The 25,868-nt window shown below is 52.4% G+C and overlaps 2 long non-coding RNA genes across 2 annotated transcripts; one reads left to right on the forward strand and one right to left on the reverse strand.

The window, feature by feature from the left end:
• The first annotated feature begins 12,264 nt into the window (after positions 1–12,264).
• On the forward strand, positions 12,265–25,568 carry LOC144455060 (uncharacterized). The gene is made up of 3 exons (XR_013483724.1): positions 12,265–12,527; positions 19,386–23,480; positions 24,000–25,568. It is a non-coding gene; the product is annotated as an uncharacterized LOC144455060 (long non-coding RNA).
• On the reverse strand, positions 16,349–19,462 carry LOC144455062 (uncharacterized). The gene is made up of 2 exons (XR_013483725.1): positions 19,376–19,462; positions 16,349–18,329 (listed from the first exon to the last, which is right to left on the reverse strand). It is a non-coding gene; the product is annotated as an uncharacterized LOC144455062 (long non-coding RNA).
• Positions 25,569–25,868: the final 300 nt, after the last annotated feature.

Consider the following 25,868-nt stretch of genomic DNA (forward strand, 5'->3'; position numbering starts at 1 on the left):
CATCTCTGTGGTCCCTTCCACTCTGAGCTCCATCCCTCTTCATTTGGATGTCCTGTTTTGGCTTGTTATGAACTTGCTGGTTGGGACCCTGACCAGAATCAGGGTAGTTCTATGCAGCACCCACAGAGAGCAAAGCACCCCGATGTGGTGGGCCGAATCTTGGCCTGGGAGTCAGGAGGCTTTGCCAGGTGACATCCTGGCTTATGTGAATCCACTCCCAGGAGCCTGTAGCCTTTTCTCCTCCGACCCAAAACGGTGTTAAAGCATTTGGTTTACATTTTTGGACCAGGATAGTATGTGAATTTGTTTTGCCTGACTATGCATATTCATTAGAAAGGTTTGGGTTCCCTCCCCATGGGGGAGGGGGGAGGGGAAGGAAGAGAAAATAAATACTGGCTAATTGAAAAAATAGAATTTAACTTGCAAAGCCTATTTGTCTTGGCTCTCCTCTTCCTCCCCCCCCACCAGCTTCTCTCTGCTCTTTGGGAGCTGTCCAGCTCAGCACCAGGGACTCCTTCATTTCCGGGGGGCTCACGCCCTCCCTCCCCCTCCAAAAGCATGAGGATTTAACCCAAAGGGCTTTCTCTCAGAATAGAACTTAGGTCAGGTGCCCATTGAGGTAGACAGTGGGTGTGATGTGGATGGGGTCAGTCTCTGCTCACTTCAACCCCCCACCCCCACCCCATCCTGGCGTGCTTTGTAGCACATTATTTCCACTTGTGACCATTGACCTTTCCAGACACTAAGCCACTCAGGCCCAAAGCTGGGCAAGCTGGTTAAGGTCAATGATTCATGGAGTTCTGACCCCAGAGATCAATTTCCACATTTTACATTTGGGGAAACTGAGGCCCAGTGAGGTACAGACCAAGGTCACCCAGGCAGTGAACAGGACAGCTGAAATTTGAGACCAGGTCATGTGATTCCTTATCACGGCTCTTTCCCTGCTGCCCAGCTGCTTTCTTGCCCTCCTGGCCCTTCTCTCCACCCTCCTCTGCCTCCACTGAATCTCATACTTTTAGAGCTAGATCCACCCAGCTCAAAGGCAGCTAGGCCAAGAGCCCTGAGGAAGAATCTATTCCCCTCTCCTAGCATCCTTGCACTCATGCCCTGGGGTCCCTTCCCCACTAGGAGGAATCTGTACCCCTATGCATCCTTTCCCGGCTCTCTTAGGCCAGCAAACCAATTCCTTCTGACCCTCCCCCATGACATAAGTACTTCCGCTGGGTCCCCGGGGAAAGGAGGTGTTTCAAAGCCCAGCGAGGTCACCAGGGGTCATTCATCCCCTCCCACACCAGCTGCTCCCTCTCCCTGCAGGCAGGCAGATAGGCCCTGCCTCCCCTTCCCCCACAGCTCTATTTTCTTGGCCCCAGCTGTGCACACATCAAAGGGCAGGGGAAACATCCCCTGCTCTCCTCATAGGGGAGGGGCCCCTGGGAGGCTGGGGCCTTTGGAGGAGGAGGAGGAAGCCAATTTGGACCACTTAGAGACCTGGGGGCCCTCCTCTGCCTTCTCTCTGCCCCCCACCTATGCACCCCCAACCTTCTGCCCCTCTGTGGAGGGGGCTTTTGCCACTTCTGGTTTCCTCAGGGGATGCTGGACTCCTGTGCTAATGCCCATCAAACCCAAGATCCCTCCCTCACAGGCCACAGGCTCAGGGCTGGAAAAGCTCCCCCCCAATCCAATTTTGTCTTTGTCTGCTGAGGACTGTGGCTTCCTACAGGCTACTGTAGAGGATGTGCCCTGGCCCTGGCAGGAGAGGGCTTGCCTGACATCCTGGCTCTGACAGGGACTAGCTGAGGACCCCTGCCCAAGTCCCCTCCCCCTTCTTCTCTGAAGCAGTCATACTGCCCATCCCAAGAGAAGAAGAAGGGCTTCAGAACTATAGCGTGACCCAGTGGGAGTTTCAGAGAGGTTTTGCTTCCTTGCCAAGAAAAAAAAACCTTCCTAACGAGAGCTGTTCAAAAGGGAAAAGAGGTAGTGAGTTCTCCTTCATGGGATGTTTTCAGCTGAATGCCTACTTGGAGGGGATTCTGTGAAGGAGATTCCTGCTTAAATAAGGATTAGGTCAGACAAGCAGGGGCCCTTCCAGCACTGAGATGCTCTGCTTCTGGGACCCTGTAGTGTTATCCATGGACAGTAAGCAGGGAGGCTTAGGTTCTCCTGGCACACCAGCCTGGCTCTCAGGCTGGCTCCTCGACCTTGCAGCCTCACATTCCCTGAAGGCACTCTCTGCTCAGGACCAACGGGGTGGTGAGCCAGCACGTCCCCTGATTTCCCACATGTACTGCCTTTAGTCACACCTTTCCTTCTGCCTGAAGTCTCTTTGCCAGCCTCCAGCTCTGCCAGTTGAAAATCCATCCAGCTTTCAAGGATTAGTTCTGCTTGATGGTCTAAGACATAAGGCAGATTCAGCTCCATGTCTCCCATTACTATTACCTGAAAAGTTGAATGGACCATCCAGGCGCTGAGCTTGGGCTCTGGTGGTGAGCTTCCCACCACTACAGGGGTTCCCAGAGAGCCTTGTTAACCACTTGCCGAGCACGGTCAGAGCAGATGCTGCCCAGCACTGGCTCAGCTGAAAGTCTGACATTCTGGAACTCAGGGCCTGGGCACATAGGGGTTAATCCCAACTGACTGTGGCCATCCCAGGCAGCTCAGGCCCTTCGAGGAGTCCTTGAAACAAATGCCCATTGCCATGGGGATCCTGTCCTCTCCCTCTTACTCCACCCCTATGCAGCCTCCAGGGCCCAGTTTAAATACCACCTCCAACAGGAAACTGACTCTGGCCCAGCTTGATCTCTCCAGGCCCCACGGTTTAAGTGGGAGCCCGCAGCTTAGCTTGAGACCTCACCTGCAATATCTGCATAGAGCCTGTCCTGCAGTCGGGCCACTGACTCCCTCAGGCGCATTGCCTCATTCCTAGGCAGAGCCTGCCCATGGCCTTGGATAGAACATCCCTGCACCCACTGCCTACGCCCTGAGAGAACCTTTGTCCCCAAACAGAACTTGTTCTGATTGCCTCAGACCATCTGTGACTTTCTAGGAAAGTAGGCTCTTGTGGAGGCCAGCGGGCCTCGGGTTTTTGTCTTAGAGCCCAGACCAGCACTGGCACAGAGTATACACTTAATAAATTCTTATTGATTGATTGAAGGTGGCCTTCCACAATGTGCCCCATCTTTGTACACGGCCTCTGTGTCCCTGCACTCATACAGTTCCTGGGCTTCGAGCCAGTCCTACTCCCATTCCCGCCCATTGTTTGTCTTTGTTCTTGTCCCTCCCACACTGCCCACACCCATGGAGTTTGCCTTGGGTTATTATTTAGATTCTGTTCCTCTGTCTGTAGTCTGCCCTTGCCCCATGCCCATCCTCACAGACCTGGCCCCTGTGCCCATGCACATTATGCCTGTCCCCTCACAGACCTGGCCCCTGTGCCCATGTACATTCTGCCCCTCCCCTCACAGACCTGGCCCCTGGGCCCACAATGTCAGTTTCTTCCTTTGTCCACACATGTCCTGCTCAGGACTTGAAGCTGCCAAGGAGAGCTTGATTGAAACTAGTTTGCCTGGGGTCAGGGTGACCGGGGAGAAGCTGTGTCTGACTCACAGCTCCTGGGGAAGGGAGGTTACAGGCCTGGCTGCCTGTTCTCCTGGCTCACACAGCTCATCAGGTCGAATTGCTCTGAATCTCTTCCTCCAAGCTTACAAACACAAGCCAGGCTGGGGAGTGCCACGCCACCCAGGCAGGGCCCAGACTGCTTTCAGAGATATAGAGGCCTCAGTGCTGCTGGGCAGCACAGGCCTGTGGCTGAGAGGTCTGGAGGAGAGAAGGGCAAGGGGAAAATAAAGGGGGGCTCAAGCATCAGCGTTGTTTCCTCAGGGGCGGCTTTGGAAGAAGGGATAGTACTAGGGCAGGGGGGCGTCCACTGTGGGGCCAATGGCCTAGATGAAGCCCCGGAGGGCTGGGTTGTGGGGGAGGGAGGGAGCAGCTGGGACACAGAGGTTATTTAGAGTTGGAATGGACTCCAAAGCCTATTAATCCATCTTATCATACATGGACCCATAGAGGGAAAGGGACCCATTGAAGGTCACACAGCTGAGAAATGCCAGAAACAGGACTTGAAGCCAACCCTTCTGACTCCAAACCCAGACCCCTTTCCATCGGCCCCAGCTGCTTCACGTGGCAAGAGTGGTAATAACTATAGTAGCTCTGGGTCTCTAGGCTTTAAGGGTTACCTTATGAGGGAGGCAGTGAAAGGAATAACATGCCCATTTTACAGAGTTGGAAACTGAGGTTCAGAGAAAGGTAATGGCCTGGCTAAGGTTACCCAGCTAGGAAGTCTCATAGCCAGCCTTCAATCCCAGATCACTTTTGTAAGAGTGTAAGGCTCTTCTTGCTTCTCAGGGCTTTTACTCCAAGGGTGGGTAGTAGGGGCAGGTCTGAGGAGCGGGCATCAGGGTGAAACAGCCTTGATTTGGAATCTTACTTGCACTAACTAGCCCTTCGACTCTGGGTAGGCTCTTGTCCCTCTCTGGGCCTCAATCTCCCTCTTGGTTAAATGGGTCTAACTACCTCCATGTGCAAACCCTTGGGAGGGTGAGGCTCCAATGAGAGAGTCAGTCAGCAAGTGTTTGTTAAGTGCTGACTTTGTGCTGTGCACTGTGTTAAGCACAGGGATGAAGGGTCTCCTCCAATTCTTATGGGGAAGCTGACCTACAGAAAAAGTGTATGCAAGGTCCATATCATGTGAATGGAAGATGATCCCAGGAGAAAGGTTCTAGCGGGAAGAGAAAACCTGGAAGGAGGTGGGATGTGAGCTGAGTCTGAAGGAAGCCAGGCAAGGGAAAAGGCAGGGGTGGAGGGGAAGAGCATCCTAGGTATGCAGATGGCTGCTGCAAAAACATGAAGATGGGGACGGAGTGACCCATGTTTCTGCATCATGGTGGGGAGGAAAGTGTAAGAAGCCTGGACAGGTAGAGAGGGGTCTGCTTGTGAAGGGCTTTCAATGCCCAGCACTTTTTACTTGATCCTGGAGGTAATAAGGAGCCCATGGAGTTTAAGGAGCAGGGGAGTGACTTGGTCAGCCCTTGACTTTAGGAAAATCACTTTGGCAGCTGTGCTGGAGGACAGACTGAAGGCAGGAAGCCCAACCAGAAGGCTAAGCTGTGGTTCATGTGTGAGGTGATGAGGATTGGTACTCCTCATGACATTGTGAGTAGAAAGAAGGGTACACATAATAAGAGAATTGAAGGTAGCAAGGACAACCCTTTGGCAGTAGCTCAGGTAGATGAGGTGAGTGGGGGAGAGGAGACAAGTAGGAAACTGAGGTTCGGAACCTGGATGAATGGGAAGCTGGTGGTGCCTTTAGCGCTTCTAGAGGGAAATTGGGAAAAGGGCATTTTGAGGGGAAGATGAGTTCTGTGGGAACTTGCTGAATTTGAGAATGCCAATGGCTGCTGATGGGAAAGGACGAAGCCGGGAGGAGCCTTCCAGGGGTGTTCTGTGCCCTTCTCTGACCTCCCCCAGGCAGAGCTGGATGGGACAGGCTTAATGGAGTCAGGCTGGACCGAGGCCCTGACATCACAGCTGAAGTCAGCAGTTACCATGGAGACCCAGAGGTGAATGGGCTGGGGGTGGGAGGGGCAGCCCTTAAGGTGCTCCTGGATTATCAAGTGAAATTAGATTTGTAAAGTACTTTGTAAACCATCAAGTATTACAGAAATGCTGGCTGCCCAAATTCTTCTTGTTGTGGTCGATGATTAATTGATAATGGCTATATATTTGCATAAGAACGAGGGCTGTGTGACCACATATGGGGGGGGGGTGCGTGGAAACCAAGGATGCTACTGCATTGCTGGCAGCTGAGCCTCCCGAGGCCTGGCCCTCTCTTCCTTGCTGAGGAGCCCCTCCTTCTGGATCCTTCTCCCCACCCCCAGCCCATTTTCAGAATAATTCGACTGCTGGGTCTGGATTCTGTCTGTGTTACTACCTATGGGACCAGTCACTTGCCCTCTCTGGGACTGTTTCCTCCTGTAAAATGAGAACTCAGTCTTCCTTTAAAGGTTCCTATAGATCTTGTGATCTCTTTCCTCCCCTATCCAGCCCCTCCCCCATAGGGAGCATTAGTCTAATGCCCTCATTTCACAGAAAAGGCTCAGAAGGAACGTGGCACAGTGCTACATCGAGTGGACCTAGGATGTGGCTTCAAGTCTTGCCTCTGAAGATCACTACCTCAATGATGACGGCTCTGAGCCTCCATTTCCTTATTCATGAAATTCGAGGCTTGGGCCAGCTACCTCCGAGCTCCCTCCTCTCCCTCTCCCTTGGGGTTCTGATTCTGAACACGAGAGGCCCCAGAAGAGTGACCCCAGCAATTCCTAGATATCCCTGTGATGGGCACTCCAGATACTGCCAGCTAAGGCAGGGCTGGGTGTCTGACGCTTGTGTGACCGTGACTCAGTCATTAAACCTTCTGTAACTCCCCGGGTGTGGGCGTGATAACACGTGCACCAACAGGGCAGCGTCTTGGGGAGGGAATTGCCTTGCCACCTTCGGAGCGGCACAAAAAAGGAAATATTGTTATTGACTATAAACCTCAGAGAGTCACTTTCCCTGTCTGAGCCTCAACTTCCTTCTCTGTGAAATGGAGACAAAGCGCTTGGGTCCTCGTAATTTTCCTTCTGGAGACGACAGGTCCTCAGAGCCAGGGCAGGGGATGTGAGAGAGGCCATCACAAGCATCTCCGCCCCAGCCCCACCCCCAGTCTTGGGCCTGAAATGACACCAGGCGAGGTTCATCTCTCCCCATCCCCGCGCGTTGCCTCTTGGGGCTTCCCCTTTCTGTAGGGGTCGGAGCCTAGATCACACGTGACGAAAAATGAAATCGGCTCCCTTCCTCATCGCCCACCGCCCGGTTTGGTTTCCCCTGCGTCTGCCAGGCGGGATTTTGCGCCCTGGCTGCCCCCAAGCCAGCCCTGCCCTCCCCCCATTCCCTGCTGGGCTCCCGCGGGGCTCCGGGCCCCCCTCTGTCTCCGCGCTCCGAACTCTCTCCTCTTTGTCAGCGGCCGCGTGCTCCCGCGCAATCAGAATGCCGGCACAATGGGATAACAGCGATGCTAACCCAACTGGGCCAGGGAGGCCGCGTCTGGCTCTCCAGAGCACAGGGAGGGCGCACGGTCGGGCAGGACGGGCTGTCCTCTTTACCCTCCCTGCTCGGCTGGGCGGGAGGGCGGCCTCAGCACCCCGCGGCGTTGCGGGGGCTCGGAGGCCCGCTCCGCATCCCCAGCTCCCATCGACCTACTGATTCACTAACAGAACCGAGAAATTCTGGGAGCGCACCCGGGTGAGAGGCCGCCCTTCTCCCGGACCCGAGCCGGCTCCTCTGCCCCCTCCGGGAGAAGGGGCTCTTCTCTAGATGAGACCCTGGCCTCGACCCAGGCGGCCTCCCAGGCTCCGTCCTTAAGAGTCCGCTTCAAAGCTAGAACCTTTCTCCTGGGATCATCTTCCATTCACATGATATGGACCTTGCATGCACTTTTTCTGCAGGTCAGCTTCCCCATAAGAATTGGAGGAGACCCTTCATCCCTGTGCTTAACACAGTGCACAGAACAAAGTCAGCACTTAACTTACATCAAGCTCTTCTCTTCCATTTTCAGGCACTCTCTCGAATCTCTGCCCCTGCCCTTCCCTCCCAGGGCCAGACCGCGTCCCCCTTCTCCGGCCCCCACCTGGTTCTGGGCCTCTTCAGCTCTCCCCTGGAGAGCTTTCCCTGCCTCACACCCGTCTCAGGATCAGGCATTCTCAGAGTTAGAAGCCACCCGCCACATCGTCCGGGCCAAGCCTTTGCTTGAAGCCCTTCAGTGATGCTGCTAAGCCTCCCGCTGGCTCCCAGGCAGTCCGCCCTCCTGGAGACATTGCCACGTGGTAGGCAGATTTTCCCCACGTCCAACCTGTCCAACTCCTCTGTATTTCCTATCCAATGGTCTTGCCGGAAGTCTTCCCCCTTTTGTGTCTTAGGGACCCCTACTCAGAATTATATTTTTTAATGCGTAAAATAAACGCACAGGATTGCCAAGAAAACTGATCATGTTGACATGCAGCTACCAAACCATCAAACAAACTGCCCAGGCCTCTTCTGACAAACCTCTCTGCTCTGGAGCAAGGCAAAGCCCCCCTAATTCTTCCCACCCCCAGCCCTTCAGATTCTTAAGGACAGCTAGGGTGAGGCTCCTAAGTCTCCTTTTAGGAAGAGAAAAAAAATGACTGTGCTTGCTTTTTTATTTGTTTGTTTGCTTTGGCCCTGGGAATTGAAGAAACTACCAATGTGAGCTGGAACCTTCCTGGTCTCTAGAGGTGCCTAGAGCTCTGAGTGTTTGCTCAGGGTCTCATGTGTGTCAGACTTGACCTGAACCCAGGTCTTCCTGGCTTTGAGGCTGGCTCCCTGTCGTCTGTGCCACACTGGCTCCCCCACTAGATACCTCTCAGCTCCTTCAGCCATTCCATGCCCAGCCTCGTTCTCCAGCTCCCTGCTCTCCTGGTTGCCCTCCTCTGTATCTGCCCCAGCTTGTTAAATTTTCCTAAAATGTGATACCTAGAACTGAACACATCTCTCCAGATGTGGAGCTGCTAAAGTGATCTTTCTAATACCCACATCTGCACAAAAGCTTTGATATTGCCCCTAGAAGAAGGTCCTAACCCCTTTGTCTGGTATTTGAGGTCCTCTATAGGCTGGCACCCCCTGACTGCCAACCTTATCTCACATTACTCCCTTGCACTTGCTCCAAACCAACAGGTCATGGGGCCTACTGAAGGGTTTTAAAGAGAGGGGCAACATGATGAGATCTCTTCATTAGAACACTGGTCTGGCCATAGAACCAAAGATGGAGTAGAGAGGGGAGAAGAGGCTAGGAGTCAGGAGACCTAAGGAGAGCCTATTGCAACAATCCAGGCTGGTGGGTCTTTAATATGGGTAGTGGAAATGGAGGCTAGAGGGAAAAGAATGGGTATGAGAGTGTGGAGGTACAAGTGACCAAAAAGGGAGGGGGATTTGTCAAACTATAGACCAAGGAGTTTGACTGTAATTCCTAGAGACATTCTAGAACACAAATTTAAAGGGATGGGTTGTATAAAATTAGAAAGGAAAGCAGCAGTCGCTAGAAGTTGGCCTGGATTCCTCAAGAACAATTGGTACCAGTCTGGTTTCTTTTCTTTTGTGTCAGAGTCATTTGATTGGCAGATCAGAGAGGATGATGGGGACAAGGATTTTGGCTGGCTTTCAGCAGATCATCAGACAGAATCTCTCATAATATTTTTTCAATGAAGATGGGGAGAGATGGGCTAGATGATAGCACAGTGATATGGATTCGGAATGAGGAAACAACCAGATTTGAACCTGCTGCCTTCAACAGTGCTCTGCCCATTTCCAAACCCAGTTGTCTGAGCTCTGGGCACCTTCCACCTGAACCTAGAACTCTACTCTGGAATACCCTGAGCCCTGACAGGTGAGCTTTTGCCTCAATCTACCTGGAACTTGGCCTCTGCATCACTTCTGAGCCACCATTTCCAAATCGTGACTCCCCACTCCCTCTTGCTAGCTTCCTTTTTATGTATTGTCTTCCCTCCATTAGAATGAAAGCTTTTTGAGGGTAGGAACTGTCTTGTCACTTGTATGTTATTCCCAGCCTGTAACATAGCATCTGAAGCAAAGTCAGCACTTAATAAATGCTTTACCATTCATTTACTCATTCACATAGCAGAATGACACTCAGAAAATGCTGATGTCCTAGGGGAGGGTGTGAACATCTGTACTTCACCCTGTTCTGTTTAATGGGCCAAATCCTCCACTGCCTAATATTCATTCTATGATTTGGATGAAAGGATAGACAGCAGGCTTAGAAAATTTGAAGGAGACACAAGGGTAGGAGGTATAGCTAGCTCCCACATGATAGAGCTAGAGTGGGAAAATGTCCTTGACAGCCTAGAACTTTGGGCCAAACCAGATTTACTAGAATTTAATGAGGACAAATGTAAAGTTCTCTTCTTGGATTCAAAAAGTCAACCTCAAAAATACAAGGCAGAGGAAGTGTGGCTAGAAGCAGTGGTTTGAGAAGAAAACAAATGGTTTGGTCGGGGGTGTACTGGTATATGTTTACCAAAAAAAAAAGGAAAAAAAAGCTTTTATGGGAAAAATGTACTTATAGCCCATTTTGAAGTTGATTCTGCATTTCTGACATTTTCTCTTAAGACTAGACAATCAACAAAACAGTCAGTCAGTCTGGGATTTGTAGCATTTACCCATTTCAAATGTGTAAATACTCCCACTGATGTTTCAATAACTGTCTCACCTGAGCCCCTCTAGCTGTCTCTGGCACACTTCTGGCTTTGGTGGTCCCCAAGTCCAAACATAACAGCCAAAAACTGAAATCAAACTGAGGCTGGTTTGTTTTTAGGCGATCGGGTTAAGTAAGTTGCCTGGGGTCACACAGCTAGCAAGTGTCTTACAGCTAGTAAGGTCCTCTCCTCCAGGGCTAGAGCTCTTACCCATCATGCCACTTAGCTGCCCCGTGCTGAGGCTATATTGAGGGAGGTCCAGTGTGCAGAAGGAAGGAAGAATCCCACTGTATGATGTTCTGATTAGAACACACATGGAGTATTGTAATTATTTCTGTGAAGCACAGTTCAGGAAGGATGGGGGATCATGGCTGTGTCCAATAAGCAAAGGATGATCAGATGGGAACTTGCTCTTGGAAGGAGCATCCCCTCCCATCATGGAGAGCTTTAAGCAGAGGTGGGACTTTGGGGTGGGGGTTGACCCTTTTCCAGAGATTTTACACAGATGGTGGGTGGTTTGTCCCCAAATTGGGGCAAGGGTGTGATCAGCTTTGCTTGCCTCAGTGTCTGGCTTCTTGTTGCTGTCGTCACCCACAGACACTCCAAACAGATGGACGAGGGGCCCAAAAGAATGCGTATATTGTCATGGTTAGGCTGTGTTTCTTTATCACGAAGCTCTCCATTTGTGTGCCCCGGGGGATATTTCTGTGGTCATTTGTCATTGGCCATCTGCTGGAATGCTGGCATTTTGGGGAGTAGCTGATGTCCCTTTAAGGTTGGCAAAGCACCTCTTTTCATTATCTCCTGGGAGCCTCACCAAGATGAGGTCTATATGGCCACTATTATTTGCCTGGCATTTGGGAGTGGGTTGATAAGGGATCCAGACCCCTGATTTTAGTGCAGGGAACTCCCAGTAAAGAAATTCTCTCTACCAATGCAGACCCACAGAAGTCCTATGATTTGTACTTCAACAGAATTGTTTGGGGTGCTGAGACTTAACCAATATGTACCAGAGTGGAGATTTGAACCCAGAACTTCCTGGCTCTGCATCCTCTATCCACTAGGCAATGCTGTTTTTCACTTGGTAAGCTCCCTAGACCCTAAAATATTCATAGCAAGACTTTTTGTGGTAGCAAGAAACTAGAAACAAAGGAGATGCCCATTGATTGGGAATGGCTAAACAAACTGGAATGTTTTGGAATATTAGCATGCTGTAAGAAACAATACTTATGATGAATACAGAGCAGCAGGGGAAGGAGACTTCTCTGTACTAATGCAAAGTGAAGAAAGCAGAACCAGGAGAATAATATGAACAATAACTACAGAAATGTCAAGGGGAAGAAACAATCACCCAATGATCAAAACAGAATGATATGAAAGTATAACACCCAAGCTTGGTCCCAAAGAAGGGATTCAGGGAAGCATCTCCCTCTAAGGACCCGGCTGTTTAATACTTCATGCAACATAAGATTTGGGGATATGTTGGCAAGTTTTATGGGACATTTTTCCTTTCTATTTTAAAAATTCCTTACGATCAAGAAAGGGTTTAGTCTAACAGGGCCAGGGCAGGGTTGCTATAAAGGGAAATGTAGGTGATGTAAAAACAAAAGGGATCCATAAAAATTTATTTACTAAAATAAATGCATTTGGAATGGAATTCCTCATTTTATAGATGGAGAAACTGCAGGTTAGAGAGGGTAAGTGATTTGCTCAAACAGGTAGTAGGTGGCAGAGCCGGGAAACCCCATCTCGCTCATCCTCTGATCCTAAAGCCAACATCTCTTTTCTGCGTGACACACGCGAACCCAAGTGTTTTCTGATTCTGGGTCACAGTATTTACCAGCAGTTCGAGAGAGAGAGAGAGAGAGAGAGAGAGAGAGAGAGAGAGAGAGAGAGAGAGAGAGAGAGAGAGAAAGTGTGCATCCTCCCAGGCGTTGTCTCCTCCCTCGGGGGGGGGGGGTCCTCCCTCTGGGAAGGTGAGTGTTGGGCCAGGTGGGGCCTGCAGAGGGTGCCCTTGCTCCTCTGCGGCTACTCCCTAGCAGAGGTTGTCTGAGGTCACCCAGAACACCCTAGGAGAAGGAAGGAAGACGCTGAGGGTTTGTCCGTCGAGAGTATGCTGGGGAGGAAGCCAGGAAGGAAGGGAAAATGAAACGATGCAGCTGAGGGGCCTAAGAGACGAGCCTCGGGACCCTGCTGGTGAAGGTGGGGGAAGGAATTGGGGAGGGGAGCGGGGGAGGGGAAGGGGGGAAGGGCGAGAGGAAATCTTGTCTCAAGTGTCTGAAGGGCTGCAGCGGGACAGGGATCGATCGCACTTGTTTTGTTTGGCCCCAGAGGGAAGAACCAGGAGCAGCTTGAGGCCTGGTGGCCGGAACAGCTTTCTAATAATTAGTGCTGCCCAAAGGTGAAATGGGAGGGAGGGAGTTCACCATCATGGGAGGTCAAACGCTGCGAGACCACTTGTGCCGCAGAAGGCCCCTTCTCCCGTTAGGGTCGCGAGGCAGGGATCATCAAGGTGCTGATCATCAGCACCTTCCTGTCGGGGCTGCGCCCATCCCTTGCCGGCTCTGCTTTCTGTCTGGCTCCGCGCATAGTAAGAGGAGCATTGAAGGTAGGGTGGTGAACAGGGCAAGCCCTCATTAGGCGCTAGGTCTTTAACTGCGGGGGGCTAGGAGTGGGTTTACTTCCCCTGGGGCTCCGTAAAGTCACGGGTGGGATCACTGGACTGGGTGCGAAGGGCAGGACTCTTTCTATCCTCGTGTACCCATTCTGGACGTCTCCTTCCCCTTCTGTCTTCTCTTTCTTTTTCTCCTCCCTCCTTTCCTCCTTCTCGTCTTTCTTCCCTGTGGCTGGCACTGCCGGGCACCGGGAGAGAGGCCATTCCAGCTGCAGGGGTGGGCGCCCAAGCATGGCCTGCTTATCGGCACCTGGAAAAGTGGAGGGGTTGTCACTGTTTGGCCATTGTCCTTCCACACACTGGGTCCAGCCGGCTGCTCTCTTCGGCCAATCGGCCCCTCAGTGTACCGGCCAACTGGGATTGACTGTGCCGGCTCCTGGGCGAAGGCCACGTTTTGGGCTGGGCATCTGGAGCCAGGCGCAGCTGGGGTCTCTGGCCTTGGGAATTAAAAACACTTTCCTCAAGTGTCCCATGAGAAAGGGAGTACAAAGGTCCTGCCTTGACCAAGCAGAGAACCGAGGCTCAGCCTGGTCAGACAGCTAGGAAACACCACACACTCAGGCCTCCTGACTGCCCCGTGCAGATGCTCAGTCAGCTGGGCTGGGCGTGTGGAATCCCTCGCTGTCAGTCGGCAGCATGCTTGGGGTATCAGGTGACCTCGGCCCAAAGCTCAGAGCCTCCCAACAAGGTACAAACCGTCCTTGGACGCCTTCTCCTGGACTAGGCCTGACTCTGCTACTCATTACCTCGGTGACCTTATGCAAATCACAGTTTCCTTCTTTGTGAATGAATGAAAAATGTTGGATTAAGCCTTTACTACATGCCAGGCATCACCATGAACCTTGGGGATAGGAGGACAAAAGTGTGAGGCTTCCTGGCCTCAGGGAGCTTGCATTCTAATGGGAGAGACTACACACTGGAGGAGTGACAGCCAGGGCTGGGGTGTGCTGTGGACTGGGAAATGTCACTGTGGTGCCTCTTTCCCTTCTGCCTGGAGTAAGGAAGGAGGAATGAATGTCAGATGCCTGGCGAGCATGAAGGTCATAGTATGAAGAAACGCCAGATTGCACAGTTCTATTTATTGTAATTACATTTTCTAGTGGGATTATGACTCCATGAGTTGTGAGTAAGGAATGATTTCAAGATGTCGTCCCAGGACTGTCAGATTCGGAAAAGAGTCAGGTCCTCAGGGAGAGAAAGGGATGACTGCTCGGCAGGGCAGGCTCCCCCATGCCAAGGGGGAGGAAAGGCCAATCGGAAAGTGACCAGAGCTGGCCTTGTGCCCGGGGAGGACACTTGTGTGGGTGGAGATGGGGGGTGCTGGCCACCAGGAGCACAGAGGGATGGGAAGCCCAGCTCCCCTGTTCAGGTGGGGCCTCATCCCCACCCCCAGGCGCAATCAGAGATCCTTGGAGTTTTGAGGGAAGGGAGGGAAGCCAACTGTGTCCTAGACTCACGGTTTGTGGGTGATCTTTAAGCACAAACCTATTGTAACCTCTGCAAGATGATTCCACAAGGGACCTTGGTGTCCACGGTGGGGCCACTGAGCTTGTGATTGAATTCTAAGCAGACTGGAAAACACCGCCCTTTGCTAATGTAATCGCCAGGCAGCTTTCATCCCGAGAGAGCATCTAATCCAATGAGCAGCCTAATGCCACTTTGGTGGGGGTAGGGGTGGGGGTGGGGGTGCGTGTGCTGGGGCTGGGGCTGGCAGTTTCTTCCTGCTGGGCCTAATACACTCTTGGAGGGAGACACAGAACATGGCCTGAAGGCTCCACACTGGGCCCCCTCCCTCCCCTGCTGTCTGAGGTCCCCAGGGAGGTGGGGATGGGGGGGGGATGGGGAGAGCCATGCTGTTGGCTTGTTCGTGCAGCAGCCCTGGGAAGGTCTTTCTGAACACCTTCCTGGCTTCTTAACAGTCTTTGTTTCAAGGTATGGAGGAGGGAGATAGAACCAGGGCTGTGGTTGAACCCAGAGCTAAGCCGAAGTCATGGGATTTTCTAGCTAGAAGAAATCTTAGAGATTGGGTTATCTCTATTAGAGATTTTACCAAGAAGGAAACTGAGGCTCTTAGACTTAGCCAAGGTCATCCAGCTAATAAGTGTCAGAGATGGGGCTGGAGCCTTCATCCCTCCTTGGACCTGCTTCTGAATCCCACCGAGACTGAGAGAGAGGAGAGAGGAGAGACAGAGACAGAGAGAGAGAGAGAGAGAGAGAGAGAGAGAGAGAGAGAGAGAGAGAGAGAGAGACAGAGACAGAGACAGAGAGAGACAGAGAGAGAGAAAGAGAGAAAGACAGCGAGAGGAGAGACAGAGACAGAGAGAGAGAGACACACACAGACAGACAGAGACAGAGAAAGAGAGAGACAGAGAGACAGAGAGACAGAGAGAGAGAGAGAGAGAGAGAGAGAGAGAGAGAGGAGAGACAGAGAGACGGCAGACAGAGACAGAGAGAGAAAGAGAGAGAAAGAGAGACAGAGACAGATAGAGAGAGAGAAAGAGAGAGAGAAAGAGAGAAGAGAGACAGAGACAGATAGAGAGAGAGAAAGAGAGAGAGAAATGAGAGAATGAAGAAGAGAAAGGAAAGTGAGTGAGAGGAGGAAAGACTGGGAGCCCCTCAGAGTGAAAAAATGGAAGGGGAGTAGAGGTAGCTCCCAAACCAGGCCTAGAAGTAGCATTTGGGGACAAATGAGGAATTCACTTTGAGAACCAGGGGGTACCAGGTGGAGGATGGATTTCCAGGACAAGGTGTGGTGGTGGGAAATTAACAAAGGTTAAAAAAAAGACCCCTCAGATTTGACCATGTCATTCTCCTACTCTGTAACTCCAATGGCTCCCTATCTCCATCTGAGCTTCTCTGTCTGGCATTTAAAGCCCTTTATACCCTGTCTCCCAATCTATTGCCTATTACTTCCCTTCCTGTAACTGACCATCTAGCCAAGAAGAACTTCTTTCATTCCTTTATGCACATCACCCCATCTCCTGCCTCTCAGCCTCTGCACTGGCCATAGCCCCTGCCTGGAATGCTTTCCCTCCGCAGCCCCACCTCTTAGAATCCTTAGGTTGTGTTTTTTCTTTTTCAAGACCCAGCTGAAAATCTCTCTCCTATATGAAGTCTCTCCTGACCCCTGACACTCGCCGGGCCCTCCCTCCCACATTACCACGTAATTTCGTATCCACTGTTTTGTGTCCATTTACATAGGTTCACCCTACCGTGTCTGTCTCTCCAGTGCACAGTCAGTGCCCAGCACACAGCAGGAGCTTAATAAATGCTTGTTGACTGATTCCCTTACCTATAAAATGGGTATAACAATATTCACAATTGGTGTAATCACAGTCACACCACCAACCTGGGGAGGGGTCTGTACTTTATAAATAGTAAAGCACCACAGAGAGGAAAGCAAGTATCCCTTCCCCCCTCCCCCCAGGGCAAGCTGCCCCTGTGGTCACTTCTAGCGTGAAGATCCTAGGATTCCTGTGGTTCTAGAGGAGAAGCCTTTGTCTTCCAGGGGCACCAGCCCCAGAGGTCTCAGAACATCAGTGCCCGGAGAGACCTCAGAGGATGCCTAGTCTCCTCTCCCATCTCACAGATGAGGAAACTGAGGCCCAGTGAGGGGCAGGGACTTGGTCAAGGTCACATAGCCCGAGACCAGGTACGAGGCCAGGTTCCTGAACTTCATGGGGCCATCACTGCCCCATTTGCTGCTGCCAGCTCCTGCTCCTGGTTTCTGATCCTGTTTCCTTCTGTCTGGGAGTCAGTGACTGGGGAAGTCAACGGCCTGACAGTTTGTCAGGAATCCTCGAATGAGGCTGGGTTCAGTTTTCAGCATTTACTAGCTGTACGAGTGACTGTGGGCAAATCACTGCCCGCTAAGCCCCAGCTTCCCTATTGGTAAAATGGGGCTCACAGATGCCCAGATTCAAGTAGAGAGGAACTCAGAGGACGCTGATGCAACCCTATGTGCACCTCTGGCAAATGGTCCTCCAACCTCTGCTTGAATACCTCCAGTGACATGGAGCTCACTACCTTTCGGTACCCCATACCACTCTGGGACAGCTCTAATTGCCTTTTTTAAAATTATTGATGTCCTTTGTTTTAATATTGATTTCATTTCCCAATGTATCCTTTCCCTTCCCCACCCAGAAAGCCAGAAACAGTTCAGAAATCAACCGACAGTGTCTGCAGTGATCCTCGCCCATAGCCCCCCACCTTCGTGACGGGAGAAAGGCACATTCTCCGTGTATGTCTCTTCCCTGAGGCCAAGCTGGGTCATTATTATAATTTCATAAATTCTGTTCAGTTTGTTTTTGTGCGTCGCCCTTTCTGTCATCATTGTAGTGTTCCATGGCACGGGCCATGACTTGTTTGGACGTTCCTCAACCAGCGAACATCTGCTGTCTCTGGTTCTTGGCAGCTCATGTTAGGAGGAAGTCTTCCCCAACATCTGGCCAGAATGCAACCTTGTAGCTTACGCTGGTCACTCTCCTTCTGCTCCCTGCCCGCCCCCTTCCCAGTACAGCCCTCTGGGCAACTAAAGATGGCGGCAATCTTGTTGTCTTCCCTGGCTGTTCTCCAGGTTCAACAGCCCTAGTTCTTTCAGGCAGCCTAGAGACAGCAGCTGTGAGGGTTCGGCTCCACAAGCTCAGAATCCTTTGTATGTTTCTACTTTCCCTCTGACCTGTCCCAGGGCTCGAAGAAAGGCTGAGAGGGACTCTGGACTAGATCAAAGCCACGCAGGCTGGGGACTCCTTAGCCCAGTGATGGCCAGCAGGGCTGTAGGGGAATGAGTTGGGCTTCTGTGAGGAGAGGAGCCCGGGAGATCCTCGGCCACCATCAGCAGCTCTGTGACCACAGGGCTGATCTCTCTTTGGATGGGGTGGGGTGTAGACTGTGCAGCCTAAAAGCCTTCCTGAGCTCCAGGAGAGATGTGGACAGCGATGCGGGCTGGGAAGAAAGGTCCATCGGCTCTACTCTGACTCTACCCAGGGGTGTGACCGCAGCAAAGTCCAGTCACCCCGGGCCTTAATTTTCAGCCGTAAAGCGACGATGATAACTTTTAACTCAGAGCCCGCAGTCGGCATGAAGAGCAAGTCAGATTTCTTCCGCCTAACAGATGCTCTGACCCTTGAAGGCAGCTGCCCCCACCCCCACCCCCAGCCTTCTCTTGTGCAAGCTAAAAGGTCCCAGTTCCTTCAGCAGATCCCACAAGGAATGATTACAGGTGCCTAGACTGGACAGTCTAGGAAGTGATGCTGACGTCATTCTCAGATAAGCATCAAAATCCTTCTTTCCTCTTCTCTTTTCCCCTTTTCCACCTACTCCTTTGTCTTCTGAAGGAAAAAAAAAGTATTTATTAAGCACTGACTATATGCTAGGCATTATGTTAAGTGCAGAGAAAAAAGAGATGGTCCCTGTCCTCAAAGGTCTTACATTCTAAAAGAGGAAGCCTGGCAGCTATAGGACGCCATAGCCCATAGAGTGTCAGGAAGGCTTATCTTCCTGAATTCAAATCTGGCCTCAGGCACTTAACTAGTTGTGTGACCCTGGACAAGTCACTTCACCCTGTTTCCCTCAGTTTTTTTTCATCTGTCAGATGAGCTGGAGAAGAAAATGGCAAAGTGCTCCAGTATCTTTGCCAAGAAAATCCCAAATGGGGTCACAATTGAAATTACTCAACAACAGCGAGATCCATACAAGGGAGAGGGAACAGGGGAAGGAGTTGTGTGTTCTAAGAAGGCAGAAGGGGCTGTGTGTGGGTGTCTCAGCTCTGGTGTGGAGGGTTCTGGTCCACGTGGGAGGCAGGAGGAGGGCGAGAGGGCCTGAGCGGATGAATGGACGGGCTGCAAAGGTGAAAGAAGGCTCTAGCGTTTGGAGTCAGCCAGGAAAGATGGCAGGCTGGTTCACACAGATAATCACTCATCAAATGAGTTGTGTCCTAAGGATGAGCGGGGTAACTTCCTCAGGGCCTGGGGCCCTGTTCTGGAAGATGCGATTGGGCGGCCCAGGCCTTTGGTTAAGTGTCGACTGGGCTGGTCCAGGTCATCTGAGATAGCAGGCAAATAATGGGATGTCCTGGGTAAAGGGCTGGATGGGACTGGAAATGGAAGCCTTCTTTGTGCCTTTCTTCTTTATCATGCGGGGAGGTGGAAGGACTCTGTAGCTGGGCTCTGTGATGTTGGGCGGGCCCCCATCCCTCTCTGGGCCTCAGTTTTCTCCTCTGTGAAATGGGGCCATTTACTGGATGACCTCCAGCTGTGCTACTTAGAATTCTTTCCTAGAGCAAGTGCTCTCACTATGTGCAGACCAGTGGTAGGGACCATGGTGAGAGAAAGGGGATTTAAATCGGGGAGGGAGGGACTCATTCAGAATTACTCACTGTTTTCCAGGAGAGAGTGTCTCAAGCTGAAGGGCAGAAGAGGGAAGGATGCAGAGGCCGGGCATGCTCACGCGATGGAGGCTTCCTCGAAGAGATGGTTCTAAAGGCAGTTTTGAAGAAGAGAGACTGGGCAGGATTTAAAGGAGGAGGAAGAGAAGGAAGAGGAGGGGAAGGAGGAGGAGGAAGAAGAAGAGAGGGCGGGACTTGTGGGCCCAGGAGGGGCCTCTTGTAGAGCCTGAAGAGGGGGCGCAAAGTCACGAGGGTCAAATCAAGTGCCGGGGCTTACAATGTCGCTGACCCAGTGTAGGAAGGGGAGAGATACTGAGTGTCTTCCCTCAGTCTTCTCTCTGCTAGACAGCCCACCTCCTTCAGCAGATCCTCCTAAGACGTGGTTTCTGCAGTCTCCCCTTTGGGCTGGGTCCATGCCGGAACATTCAGGTCTGGAAGGGCTGGACCAGCGTGGTCACCTCGTTTTACAGATCAGGAAACTGAAGGGGGCCGAGGGCACAAATAGCAGGTTCCTTGGTGCCAAATCCATCTCTGCATCCCCTGCACATCTCAGTTACTGAGAGAGAGATGGAGGCCTCCCCTGGGCCGGCCTGCCCAGACACTGCCCACTGGGGACTGCTCTTCCTCCCTCCTGTGTCCTCCTTTGCCCTCTCCCGCCCGGGCTGGCCTCTCCTCTGCCCGACTTCCAGGGTGAATAGGCACCCTCGTGGCCTGGCTTTTTCTGCGTCACCCTTGGGCGTCAGCCGATCTCCTCTTCTGACCTCAATATGCCTGTTCTCCCAGCCAGGCCTAGAAGGTGTGAGCTCATCTTGGGCACTGAATAGTCATGGCCTGAATGGGACAGATCTGTGAGGAGAAGGAAAAGAAGGAGGGGGAAGAGGAAGAAGGGAGGAAGAGGAGGAGAGGAGGAGGAGGAGGGGAAAGAGGAGGAAGGGGAGGGAGAAGAGGAAGAAGGGAGGAGGAGAAGGGGAAGGAAGAGAAGGGGAGGGGGAGGAAAAAGAGGAGGAGGAAAAGGAAGGAAGGAAGGAAGGAGGAGGACGGCACAATTTCCCTTCCTCCTTTCCCTCCTTTTCCATTGCCTGGCTGGTTCTGAGGGCTGCATTTGGGAGCCTCACCTCCAGTGAGCTTTGACCCCAAGCCGCTCCGAGGAAGGCCCAAGAGCCCTTAGCTGGGCCTCAGCATCACCTGTAAAATGGAGGCTGGTTGGAACTCTAGGGTCCCTCCCAGCTGTAAATCTCACACCCCTCAGGCACAAGGTCTAGTCTCAGCTGTGCCCTGACTGACTATGAGACTCTGGACAAGTTATTCATTCATTTATTCAACTTACAAATGTATTGACCCGAGGTCTGTTGGGAAGATCATTGGAATCTGAGTCTGCTGATCTGGGTCCAACACTTCCTGTCAGTAAGCATTTCAGTCAGTCTGTCAATAAACACTGCTTAAACACCTACTATGTGCCAGGCACTGTGCAAAAAGAGGCAAAACACAGTCCTGCCCTCAAGGAGCTTGCAGTCTAATGGGTTTGAATGCTTATTGTGTGCAGGGCCCCTAACTTCCCTGATTTGACTTTGCCAGGCCTCAGTTTCCCTCTTTGTCAGATGGGGATAGGCCTGCCTCCAGGAATGTTGTGAGCTGTTGAAATTGACCTATAAAATACAGTAAATAGAGGGGCCGGGGAGACTCGGACCCTTGGGCATCCCCAGCTTTGATTGGAGCCAGGGAGAGGGCAGAGGGTCCGGAGCAGGGGTGAGCCTGGCTTGGGCTTGGGAGACTTTCTGGGAAGCCCAGAGAGATAAGCCTGGGGAGGGAGTTTGGAGCCATCCCAGGGAACTTCCTGCACATCCCGATGCAGGCCAGGAAGGGACACTTGGTCCTGTCGGGAATTTCTTGTTTTCTTTCTGGCTTCCCAGTCTGGAAAGTCCCTGGAGAAGCAGCCCAGAAGAGGCCAACAGCCGTTCCCTCCAGCCCCACTGACCAACACCCAGAAGGCCCAAGGGCTCTGGGATGGGGGAGGATGACCCCTTCCCAGGCAGTCCTCTCTCCACTAGAGTACCCTCATCCCCTCAAGTGCCTGCCCTCCATGGGCTGCCAGTCTGGACTGGGAAATCAGAACTGGTCACTGCAGCCCAAGGCAGGACTCAGGGCCTCTGAGAAGCAAGAGAGCTTTGGAAGAGAGTGAGCCAGGTGAACTTCGTGGAGGAGCAGCCATCTCAGCTGTGCCTGGAGGGCTTGTCGTAGGAGACCTGGGAAAGGGAGAGCATAGAGGAAGCAGGGTGAAAGCCAGCAGCAAGAAGTAGATGGTGTGTTCCCAGGGCTGGTCATTCATCCAGTCTGCCTGGCAGGGAGGATGGAAAGAGGAGATTGGACAGGTAGCCTAGAGCTCGGCTGGGGAAGGCCTTGAATGCCAAACAAAGGGACTTGGATTTTCCCTTTAGACAATGGGGCTGCCTGGAAGTTTTTAAAAGCAGGGATGGCAGCCCTCTCCAGCTCTCAGGTTCTCCACCTGTAAAATGGACACATCCTCTCCAAAGAAAGCCCTTGGTAACTACTGGATGGATGGGCAAATGGGTGGGTGGGCATGAAGTAGGAAAGTTGAGAAGAGGTCACTCCGGTCTAGCCTCATTCCAGGCCAGTTTTCCCAGTGAGAGAGTTCTCCCAGCCCTGCCCTGGACACCCTGCATAGCTGAAGCCCCGCATCATGCTCATCTCCCGGAAAGTTGGATCGTGAAGAAGAAATCTGGGCTTCCAGCAAAGCAGGGCTGGCGGCAAAGCCAGGAAACCATGCTGTGAGGTCACCAGCAAAGCAGCCTGAAGGGTGGGGTGTCGGGGTGCCTCCCAGAGGCCCCACCCGGAGTGAAATCTGCTGGCCTCCCTGGGATGGAGCAGGGCTTCCCAGACACGGCCAGCTGGAAACCTTCTTACCCCTGAAGCCCAGGCCTGGCTGATGAACCCAGGATTCCCAAGACAGCCTGTCTTCAATGTTTTGGGTTTCTCAGGCATGTTCTCTCCACACACACCTAGCTCATTTCCCCTACCTGGCCTTTGTCTTCCCCAGACTGAGGGCTCCCCAGGGCTACATCTACTTTCAGACTGGGGCCCCCAGAACCACATCTTCCCTTCTTACACTATTAGATAATTAAAAGCAACATGCTGCTTTCTTCTTAAGGTAATGAGTTACCCATCACTGGAGATCTGTAAAAGTATCAGATGTTCTGGCTCAAGGTAAGGTTGGGTTAGAGGTCTCTGAGGGGATGCCCCTTCCATGATATGGAGAGAGCCCTGCATTTGTAGTCAAGGACCTGATTTTAAATCCTGGCCCTGCCATTGCTTCTCTTACAGTGCTGGAAAGTCAGTGGACATCTCTGGGCCTCAGTTTCCCCATCTGTTTTCCAAGGGGGTGGGTCTCTAGAGCCCCTCCCAACTCCCTTCAGAGGCTGGAGAAGTCAGGATCTGGGAGCTTGCCCATCAGGTAGGAGGGCTGCCTGGGGGCAGAGCCTGGGCCGCTCCGCCTCTCCTTGTTAACACTTGAGCTCCGTGGCAGATGGCAGAAGTGAGACCTGGAAGGTGTGACTCCCAGGCGAGGGCTTCCTTCTGCTCTCTTGTCCCCGAGGACCCAGCCAGCTCCACCCTGCTCCTGGCTTCTGCCAAAGCTGTGTCCTGATGACAGGCACCCAAGGATCAGGTCTGAGTGTAGGACAAAAGGGCAAAAAGCTGATGGGGGGATTGGGGTGCAGCTGGAGGACCTTGTCTGGCCCTGCTGAAAACTGGCCTTCCAGGGACAGCTGCCCCTCAGCTGTCCCACTGACGCAGTTTATCTTGGAGCCGTGTTCCATACACTGGGGATGGCCAGAGCCCTGGAAAACAGTGGGGAGCCCAAACCATTGCCAGGGATTCTTAACTCCTAACCCAGGTTCCGTTTCTGATCCTAGCTCTGAGACAAAGGGATGCCCCCATGGATTAAGCCTTGGACCTGGCTCCAAGCTTGAAGGCACCTCAGAGGCAAGGCGATGAGCCCACGTTTAAGCAGGAATTACCACTCTGGCATGCCAGCCTCTCCCTGAAGACCCCCAGCGAGGGGGACTCCACCACGTCCTGGGTGAGCCCACTCTAATTTAAGACAGTTCTGACCATTAGAGTACTCTTCCCTACATCTGGCCTCAGTCTACCCCCCTGCCCTCCCCCAGATTCCTCCTAGTTCTGCCCTCTAGGGCCAAGCTGAATGTGGTTAATCTATCCTCCTAATGGCAGTTCATTAGTCAATAAGCAGTCACGAAGTACCTGCTGTGTGCCAGGCACTGTGCTAGGCTCTGAGAATGCAAAACAAGGCAAACTGCAGTCATGTAGCTCCTGGGCCTTGTTCAGGTAACCGTTCCTGGTTCCTGCCAGGCCCTCACCTGGTGACCAGCCTGGCTGCCCTGCTGGGGTGGCTTTCCAACTTATTATAGTCCTTCCTAAATGGCGGTGCCCAGGACTGGACGGGAGGCTCCAGGGAGGGTCCGGCCAGGTAGGACTTTTGGGGAGCTGGGGCTCCCCCACATGCCAAGGCTGCTGCCAGGTGCCCTGGTCTTTCTATGGGCCACAAGGCCATGTGTGCCTTCCTCTCTGGTTCTCACAGGTAACCCAAAGGAATCTCTTCCGGCTCAGAGATCTCCACAGCTGCCCCTAAAAGGAAGCCTGAAGGGAGCAGATGGGGAAGAAGAGCCTGTGTGTCTCTTTCTTCATTGCCAGCATGTAAGGGAGGCGATGCGAGGATTATCATCTCCATTTTACAGAGAAGGAAACTTAGAACTCAGAGAAGGAGAATGGCTGGTCTGGGATAACCCAGCCAGGAAATGTGAGACCTGTGCCTTGAACCCAGTTCTGCTGCCTCCAAGACCTCTCTCCCAAGAGCCTTGGGAATGGCCTGCTCCTGCAGGGACCGCAGCCATAGGGATTGAGGACCCAGACAAGAACGTGCCCTCGCCCCGCCCGGTGGCTCAGCGTCAGAAGTGGGTGGGATTTCACCAGGGCAAATGGCACGGAAGACAAGGCCAGACCACCGCTTTGTCTCTAAGGAGGGTGGGGCAGAAACCTTCCCTGAGAGGTGTCTTCCCCCTTAGACCAAGAGCTCGTGGGCAGGGACCGCCAGCCTTTTCTACTTATCTCCCCAGCCTGGCCTGGTGCTTGGCATTTAAGCACCTAATGAGTACTTTAACCATTCTTGAATTCATTCATTGATTCACCTCTCAAGCCTTTGCCATGTGGCTTCCTGTCCACTACTCAACTGAAGCCACTTTCTCCAAGGTTCCTGTAAGTCTCTTAACTACTTAGACCAGAGGTCTGCCCTCAGTCGTCACCCTTGTAGGATCCTGGATCTAGAGACTATCTAGCCCAACCCCTCATTTGACAGGTGAGGAAACTGAGGCCCAGAGAGTCATTGACTCATTCCAGGTAATACGAGTCAGAGGCAGGATTTGAACCCAGGCTCCAAAGACAGCACTCTTTCCGCTGGAACGACTATAGCTCAGAGGCCCCTGCCTTTGAGTGCGCTCTATAATGTATTTACTTCTCAGTACAGATGACGTCTTCACCACCTTTCCTGGCCCTCCTCACCAGGTATTCTGCGTTCAAGGGTCACCGGCCCATTGATGGGTCCTCCAACCAAACTCACCATCTTCTGACCACAGGCATGTTCTCTGGCCTTCCCCCATGCCTGGAAAGCTCTCCCTCCTCTTCTCAGCCCCCTGATTTTCTTGGCTTTCCTCGAGGCCCAGAGAACATCTCAGCTCCTACAGGAAACCTTCACTGGTCCCTCCTAATGCTATGATCAGCCTTCTGAGCTTGTTTGTATGTAGTTATCTGCCTATGGTCTCCCCCATTGGACTGTGAGCTCCTCAAGGGCAGGGCCTGGCTTCCTCTTTTGCTTCTATCCCCAGTGCCTGGCAATAGTGGGTGCTTAATAAATGCATATTGGCTGACTGTGCCAATTAGAACATAAGCTCCTTGAGCACAGGAACATCTCAATTTTGTATGTCTATATATAATATATTGTGTATATATTATAATAATGTAATAGCTGTGTGTCCATATGTATATAATATCTGTGTATGTATGTATTTATGTGCACACACACACATACATGCAGGGACTACTGCAGTACCTGGCACACAGCAGGCACTTAATAAAAGCTTGTTTTCTTCCTTCCCTCCTTCCTTTCTTCTTTCCTCCCTTGTATGTATGTATGTCCATCCATCCATCTCTCTCCGCCCCTAACCTCTCTCCTCAGCGCCGGTCCCGCATCGCCGCCTGCCTGCTGGAATCTGACCTGGATGTCCTTGAATACGACATCCCAAACAGAACTCCTTTTTCTCCCCAAACTCTCTCCTCTTCCTAACCTCCCTGCTGCTGTCGCCGGGGCCCACGGTTCCCGTGTTTGCCCCTGGAGTTGTCTGGGGCTTCCCCCTCGCCCTTGTATCGGCTGTTCTTCCTGCCTGCCTGCTTCCTG

This window comes from Phascolarctos cinereus, unplaced genomic scaffold (genome assembly GCF_003287225.1).
Source record: "Phascolarctos cinereus isolate Bilbo 61053 unplaced genomic scaffold, phaCin_HiC Scaffold_1;HRSCAF=81, whole genome shotgun sequence".
Lineage (NCBI taxonomy): Eukaryota > Metazoa > Chordata > Mammalia > Diprotodontia > Phascolarctidae > Phascolarctos > Phascolarctos cinereus.